Genomic DNA, 8,665 nt, shown 5'->3' on the forward strand with positions numbered 1-8,665 from the left:
AACAAGAAAATATCCAATTCTGTTGCAACTCCCCACTCTTTGTGAAGAAGCATTGCAGGAAAGACAATCTTTCTTTGTGTGATGCTATTAAAAATTGTGTTATAAATCTGCATTAAAATACACAGCATGTCTTTCTGCCCTGCATTGATCCACCCATCTCCTTTATCTTTCTCTTCTCTCTGTGGTGAAGACTGGATCAGTGTCAAGTAGCTGCCCTGCGAATAATGAGTCCAAGTTGTCAAGTCCCCCCATTTAAGATATTCGCACATCTACGCAGATGGAGTATGCTCTTATTATCAACCGCTCTTTTGTTGCTTAACACAATGTATTTTAAGTATTAATGCATTGTCCTTTTATAAAGGGCGCTGCAGCCCATATCATTGAGATGCATCCTGTGGTTTGAGCACTGACGCAACAGACATGACTGTTGACACAACAATGGTGTTAAAACTCTATTTTTTTCTGTTTAAAGTGGATATGACCTCAGAAATACATGAATAGTTGCTACTCTATACTCCACTATTTTTCAAAGGGAAATATTGTACTTTTTACTACATTCATTTGACAGCTGTAGATTCAGGTGGCTTCACCTCCACCAGCTACACTATGAAAATCTTTACACAGTAATCCATCAGTAGCAATACTCCAACAATGTAACACCCTTCAGCTTTGTAATGAGTTCACTTTTGATACTTTTGATATTTTTCAAGGTCAGTTCTTACCTGTAGTGCTAATTATTAATCTCGATTGTCTTGGTGAGTTGCAGAGTGTCAGCGATATCGGCAATAGAGATGTCTGCCTGCTCTCTGATATAATGAAACTAGAAGACCTTGGCTTGTGGTTCTCGTAGTGCCACAAAAAAAGTGCATTTGAAAACTGAACATCAATGTCTCTTTCTAGAAATCATGACCCGGTTACTCAAGATAATCCACAGAGGTTTTTTGAGCAGTTTCATGAAGGAACTATTTCCACTGAACTACACCTGCCAACTGTAGCAGCACACAGGATGTAGCGTACTCATGGAGTATATTTTGGGGTAAACTGTCTCTTTACTGTAAGTAAGATTTTGAATGCATGACTTTTATTTGTAGCTTTAATTGTAACAGTACAACTTTATTTAATTTTTACATTAGTGTTACTGCTTAAAGCATAGACAGTAAAATGAATGGACAAAGTGCAGTCAATTAGAAGCACTTTTCTGTTGGTGGCTGAGTGTTACTGTGCAGCCTCAAACTGAGCTTGACGGCGTAGATGTGACGTGAGCAACCTGTCTGAAAGTTGTACGTCTTCTGGTAGCTGTTCCAAGAGAAATCGCAATCATTCCGAATCTCGCAGAGACCCAGAGCGTAGGTGTATGTAAGGAGATACCATAGGCACAGGCTAATTACTGCTGACTAAAATACTAGTTTCAGTTTATGTTGATTCCAGTGGCCCCTTTGGACAAAAGTGACAGTCTTTTTACCACACCTGCTGTCGTAAAGGTATTTTATTTATTGTGCTGTGTTACCTACTACAGATTACTGAGTTAGCGTTACCAAGAAGTCACATAGTTGCAATGAATGTTTTGCTCAGACAGAAAATAATCCATTTACAATAAGAGAATAAGTAACAGGTGCATTGTTACATTTCAATTGTTGCACTTTTTGCGCAATCTAAAAATATTTTATGGATGAAATATACATAGGCTAAATTCTATCCATCGATCAAGCCGGATGAAACTAATCAGTTAGCTAAACTTCAAATCTGCATTCAGGATGTTAAAATCTGGTAATTTTCTAATGTTAAACTCAGATAAAACTGAAGTTATTGTTCTGGGGCCCAAGCACCTCTGTGACGCATTTACCAAAGAGATTGTTACTCTGGATGGCACATCCAGGCCTCAGCACCACTGTGAGGAATCTTGGAGTATCTTTGATCAGGACATGTCCTTTAAGTCTCACATAAGCAAATTTCAAAGACTGCCTTTTTTCACCTACGTAAATTGCAAAAATCAGGAATATCCTGTCTAAAAAGATGCAGAAAAACAGTCCATGATTTGTTATTCTAGGCTGGATACTGCAATTTATTATCAGGCTGCTCGACAAAGTCCATAAAAAAATCTTCAGCGACCCAGAATGCTGCAGCACGTTTTCTGACAGGAGCCAGGAAAAGAGATCTCTCCTGTTTTAACTTCTCTGCATTGGCTTCTTGTGAAAATCCAGATAAATTTAAAACCTTCTTCTCACCTACAAAGCTCCTCATGGTCAGGCCCCATCTTATCTTAAAGAGCTCATAGTACTTACTACCACCAGAGCACTGCGCTCCCAAGCGGTTACTTGGGTTCCAGAGTCCCAAAAGTAGAAGGGAGCCAGAGGGCAGCTATCAGGCTCCTCTCCTGAGAAACCAGGTTCCAGTTTGGGTTCAGGAGGCAGAACCGTCCCACATTAAGAGTAGGCTTAAGACTTTCTCTTTGATAAAGTTATAGTCGGTGCTCAGGAGAGTCTGAACCATTCCTAGTTACGCTGCTATAGGCTAGACTGCTGGGGGACTTCCATGATGCCAGAGCACCTCTCTTTCCTTCTTCTCTCATCTGTATGCAACTCATCCATTAATGCATGTTACTAACACGACTTCTTTCCTTTCCCGGAGTCTTGTGCTCTCTCGCCCCTCTCCTCTCTCTCCTGTCGCTTCTGCAGGTGTTTCTGGTCTGGATCTGGGTTGCAGTCACCTGCGCCTCCATGTTCCTGCTCGACACCCTCTGCTGTAATTCTCCATGTCTCTCTCTGTCTGTCTGTCTGTCTGTGTCTCTCTGTCTCTGTCTCTTTCTCTCACCCCCAACAGAGGCAGATGACCGCCCACCCTGAGCCATGGTTCTGCTCGAGGTTTCTTCCCTAAATAAAATCTATATAAAAAGAGCTTTGTTTTCACTGTTAGTCTTATTTGCTGTTACATGTAATTTATGATCATCAAATGGAACATTAAACAGTTTCAGAAACATTTCAAAGTTACATATAGTCACTTGAAGAAAATGATCTGATTCCAAAACTGTTAGAAAGTAAGCTTCCGAAAACAGATCCAGGTCCAAATTTGACATCCGGGCTAATTTTCCTTTAGAATAACAAAACCTTCTGGGATATTTTATCCTTACAGTCAGCGACTCTCTTTCTGTCCGTCTGAAAAGATCCTTTTTGATTACATCATACGTCATTCCTCACAGTGAAGTGCCAATTGAACATCCAAGTGAACAAGCAAAATACATTTCTGAATAAAGGGGGACATTAATGTGTGCATTGACCCTCAGAGCAATGCACTTGAAGCACATGAGCATGTATGCTTCATGGAGATGCAAATGTAACCGTTGCAAATGACACATGTTGTCTCCTGGTTTATTCAACTAGCAAATAAGAACACTTAGCAAGCATGGAAAATTGAAATAGTGTCTGCTGCTGAATTGCCAGGGCTCCGGAGGAGGGTGTATCTCCTTTGTACGAACCACTGGTTTAATCTTAAGCAATACATTGTATTTCATAAGCATATATAGAAGACGTGCCTTTATTTATCCTGCAAGAGGAAATTCAAATTTTTCACAGCGCTTTGACAGTTTTTAAACACACGTCTTTTCATGTAAAATCTTTATCTGTATAGTAACTACAGTTGTCATACAAATAGTGACCTAAAAAAGTTGGTATTTCCCTCTCAAATGTAATGGAGAAGAAGTGTAAAGTAGCATACAAATTGTAAGTACAGAACTTTCCATCACTGCAGGCAGGATATCCAATCTGTGTCAGTGAGATCCTGCCACTCAAACAGCGTATCGAGCTGTTGTGCATCCTGTCATAGCAGCCAATGATTAGCACTCACACGTCATGGTGAGAGGAACAATAATGCAGCTTTGATGTAAGACCTGCAGGTCTGTGTGTTCTTTTGGAGGTAAACCAGATGATACTGTGACTCGTCTTTGGCAACATCCTGTTCTCTTTCATCTGAACTGGCAACAATAAAAATGATTTCTCTTTGTGCCTCTTTCTCTTTAGGCATTGTATTTCTGACATGTTGCATATTATGCCAGGGAGTATGAATGCCTAAATATAAATCTATGTATAGATCATGACCAAGAAGTCTAAACCGTTCAGGCAGTTACTTTACGAAAGTAACTGTTTCTATTTCAGTGTGCAAAAATGACACAGCAGGTTTCCAAATCTTAAAGAATCCGCCAACAATAACAGCAAAGGGGTATTTCGCTCTCTGCTGGAGGCATGCTGTGGTCTGACTCTGCAGCAAAGCTTGTGTGGGAGCTCCACCGAGGTTTGAGATGGAGTGCAGACATTGACAATGCAGTTTTAGTAAAGTTTTGGAAACTTTCTTTTAAATCTGAAAAACCATTGAAAGGTGAATGAAGCATTCTAGACCATATACAATTGCTAAGTAAGGATAAGTGAGAAGAACAAAAACATCCCTGTGTAATCCCCACCTATACCCACCAACTCTTTATGTTCCGCATGCAAGGCAGCAGAGATGGCAAAAGTACTCACTTCCCAGTACTTAAGTAGAAGTAAAGTTACTTGTGTTAAAAAATACTCTGGTAAAAGTAGAAGTACAGATTTAACTTACTTACTCAAATAAAAGTGACAAAGTACAGGCGTGGAAATTTAATAAAAGTATAAAAGTAGCCTTGCGGATGACAACTATTTTTTATGCAAAGCTACCTGGACCACACAACTATTCCTAGAGAGCACGCTGAGAAACTTCAGTGGACATGGAAAAAGGCTTTTTATATGCCATTGGCTACATTTTAAACGGATGTCTGCCAATAGCATAAAACACCCCATATATGATTATTGTGACAGAGACTGGGACTCCAGGTTAATAAGATTCTGACTGAGTAGCAAGCTTTCAATTTAACTGTGATCCTGTGAGAATCCTGTGTGTATTCCCAGCCAATTAGATTGGATTTGGTATTGATGACGCAAACAATAATAACGATAACTCCAGTGAAATGATTTGAAACTTGATAGTGGGGACTAGATTAGGCCTCTATTTAAAGCTGATTCTGGTTTCCAACTTCACCCCAAGTGTGTCTGTTTAAACACGGACGGAGACAACCTCTCTCTGTTGATGCTTTATTACAATCAAGCATCAGTACAAACATGGGCGTGAGTAGCTCTGCTATAGCTGTGTGTTTGTGTATGGTTCTGCAAAGAAATAACATTGCAAAGGCTACCATACACATTGCATAGGAATCATATATATTCTAGTAAATAATAACAATTAACCCACTGTTAATTAATTTTTTTAATGCAGTGTAGCCTAAATGTAGCATGAAAATTAGTCACCTAAAATACAAACGTGAGCAAGGGCGTTCAACAATCGCCATTTTATCAAATCAACAGCCAGCTGCAACCTAGCTAGCTAACAGGTGAAGAACGCAAACAACTAAATCACTAGCTAACTTACTTTAAATTTGCAAGAACTATAGACCAATACAACAACATAATTAAATGAACTGACAACTAAATGAACTGACAACATAAGTTATAAGACTTACAGTTCTCAAGGACTCATACACACAATCTCAAGTGACTATCCTCCGACGGGACAGTTTAGCTAGTCTCTTTTTTTCTCAGTGTGGCGTGCGCGACCGCTCGCGGTGTGAGGCTCGTGTCCGCGCTATTCTCCGACGTCACAATCACACCTGATAGACGACCTGTTGTACAAAACTGAAGTAAAAAGTCAATTTTTGTAAAATGTAAGGAGTTGATAGTACCGATATTCGTGTTAAAATGTAAGGAATAAAAAAATTTAAAAAAAATCTGAAAAATCTAGTTGAGTACAGTAACAAAGTATTTGTGATTCGTTACTTCCCATCTCTGCAAGGCAGTCACTCAGATACTCAAAAAAAAAAAAAAAACACCAAACACTTATCATTCCCTCCACAACTATTCCTGCCAGTCAGCTGCACCTTAAACACGTGGTTGCAGCCAAGTGCCTTCAAGATTAAAGAAAAGCAACCTGTATACAAATGAGACGTGTGGTGTTTTTTGAATCACTAGCTCTAGAGTGTTAACAGCTGCAAATTGGAACAAACAATGAGCAAACAATTGATCAAAAGCAGTTTGAACACTTAGCTCTCTCCAGACTAGATCAAGAGAAACCACCAGGTTTGAAATAAATGCACTGAAAAATCATCTAAACATCTATTTAGATTGGATGGTGATGGATCATGTGAAACACGTTTTTGCAGGAAATAGTCCCCCCCACTTAGTAAATGCCATTCACCCTCATTCTCCAACATATCTTTGCATACAGAAAGATAAGCGCTCCCTCTAGTGGCCTATTTAGTAAATTACATGTAAACTTTTTGAAACAATGACAACTAATATTTCTGCAGACACTGTTTATGTTGCAATATCATGCAACGTGGCATGGCTTGCACTTACCATCACTGTCTTTGTGCCTTCATGTCCTGCTGGATATATTTTAATTAGTATTTTGTCCTAAGTACTTCAAAGTGTTCACGTGATGACTCTTCTGTAGTACCCACGTTATGACACAGAGGGGCGCTGGTGTGGTGTTGTACTGCAGTCCCTCCACACATGAACAAATAAGAGACAGTGAGGGTGGGAATGCTCTGTCAGTTTCTACTTACCTAAGCAACTGGGCAACAGCTAATAAAGGCTGCTGAATAAGCACTGCCTTTCATGCTGACTTATTCATAAATAGATCGCTAGATAAATTGAACATGCAAAACGTCAGGTGCACTTTCTCTGATCACTTAATACACTAATGCCCCTTAAATAAATCCACTGCTGATGAATCACAAAGAAGAACATGTAAGAGAGAAGATGATAAAGTTAATTAAAAAGAGAGAAAAAAAGAGTGGCCACTGGTGGACTGTAACATTTTATAAATTCTACAACAAAACTGTATAGGTTTCATTAAAGTTCATTAAAGTACGAGAAATGAGTTATCGTTCTGATCCCAGTCATGAAATTATAGTAATTTTAATTTACATTATTACAGTAGCTCATTGTGTTTTTCTTTCTCTTTCTTTCCCCCTTTCTCGCCATCTAATTGCATAATCAAACGTCATCACAACTCATGCTGCTGAGCTTACATCCCACCACAAAGACTTTGTTGCCCAGTGTAAATCAGTCTTAATCCCGAAGCAGGATATTAGTATGACTGAAAGTGGTTAAATATAGCAAGCGGTTTTAGCCCTGCATGAATAACGTCCATTGTCTGTGAATGTACGTAATCGCCTCACTCGTGTTAAAAACCCTTCTTTGTAAACCAACCGCAGGAAAAAAATCCACAATTTGAAGTATATTAAAGTAGCTGTGGTAGCCTACGAGGGTAGAATACATCTGACTGAATTAAATGACAAACTTTCATCAACATCAACATTAACCTGTGCTGTCAGTACAAAGAAGCAGTGATGAAAATATTAAATAACTCATTTTCTTTTTTTACTGAGTGAGATCTCTTTGTATTTTAAACAAGAGTCATTTTTGCTGCCTTGTGACATTTTCTTGTCCTGATTTTGCAACCACAAATGCCTTCTACCTAATAATGTGCAATATTAATGTGTGAAACACTGCAAGCTCATGGAATGATAAACTTGTGATGAAATGCAGTAAACTGTTCAGTCTTTTCACAGAGCCAAACACAAGCTTTTATTCACAACATAATCCACCTGACCACATAAGCAGGGCAGGTTTCATAAGACAGTAGATGTCTGCAGGGCGTCGCACATAATTCTGGGCCCTGTAGAAAGGCATTCTCTATTGGCCCCTCCCCGCATCCAAAGCTCTTCATTCTAGCATCTTTTTGGGCCCTCTTCACATAAGGGCCCTGGGTATACTCAGTACCCTTTCCCCCCAGTCCGACAACCTTTGGATGTCTGGCCCTTCAAGGTCTACCACAGCAAAGCAGTTGAGGAAAATAATTTTTCAATCCAACTTAGTGCATGTCAGTGTCAGTAAGTCAGTAGGTAAAGTTTATTTAGTATACCATTTCAAAAAGCAAGGCCACAAAGTGCTTCATGAGAGTCAAAATGATTAAAAAAACATGAGAACACAAAAGTAAAAAGAAGCAAACAATGAAATATACAGAACAGCAACAGACCTTAAAAACACACAAAACACTAGACAGCGCAAGGCCAGGAAAAAGCAGTGTTTCTTTAAAAAAGTTTTAAAAAAACATGTCAATGTTTTTTTCTGACCAGTGCAAATAAATTTCTCTCTGGCGTAAACTAGGTGTCAACAGGAAGAGTTCCTGTGTGTGAAATGGCTCAGTGGCTCAGTGTTAAAGATAAGGTTCCAAACTGAAAATAGGGTTTCAATCAATCATTTGTCAAGCTTGTTATGAGGTCGTCCCAGAATGCAGAGACACAGATACTCCGTTGTAGAAATATGCATGCAAGTGCCATAGGCATTCAAACACACGTTCACGTAAAAAGAGCTCACACACCTAACAGGTATGGCAATTTCCCCTAACTTACATACAGGCCCATAGGTTGCTGTCGATTGAAAACCATGTATCTCCATGATTGGTCATTTTCAGCCGTGCTAGCAGCTAAACGTCAGCATGTTAGCAGGCTGATGTTTAGCAGGTTCAATGTTAGCATGCTAATATTTAGAAATTAGCACTAAACACAAAGTGCAGCTGTGGCTGATGGGAATGTCAT

This window comes from Etheostoma spectabile, chromosome 4 (assembly GCF_008692095.1).
Source record: "Etheostoma spectabile isolate EspeVRDwgs_2016 chromosome 4, UIUC_Espe_1.0, whole genome shotgun sequence".
Taxonomy (NCBI): Eukaryota; Metazoa; Chordata; class Actinopteri; order Perciformes; family Percidae; genus Etheostoma; species Etheostoma spectabile.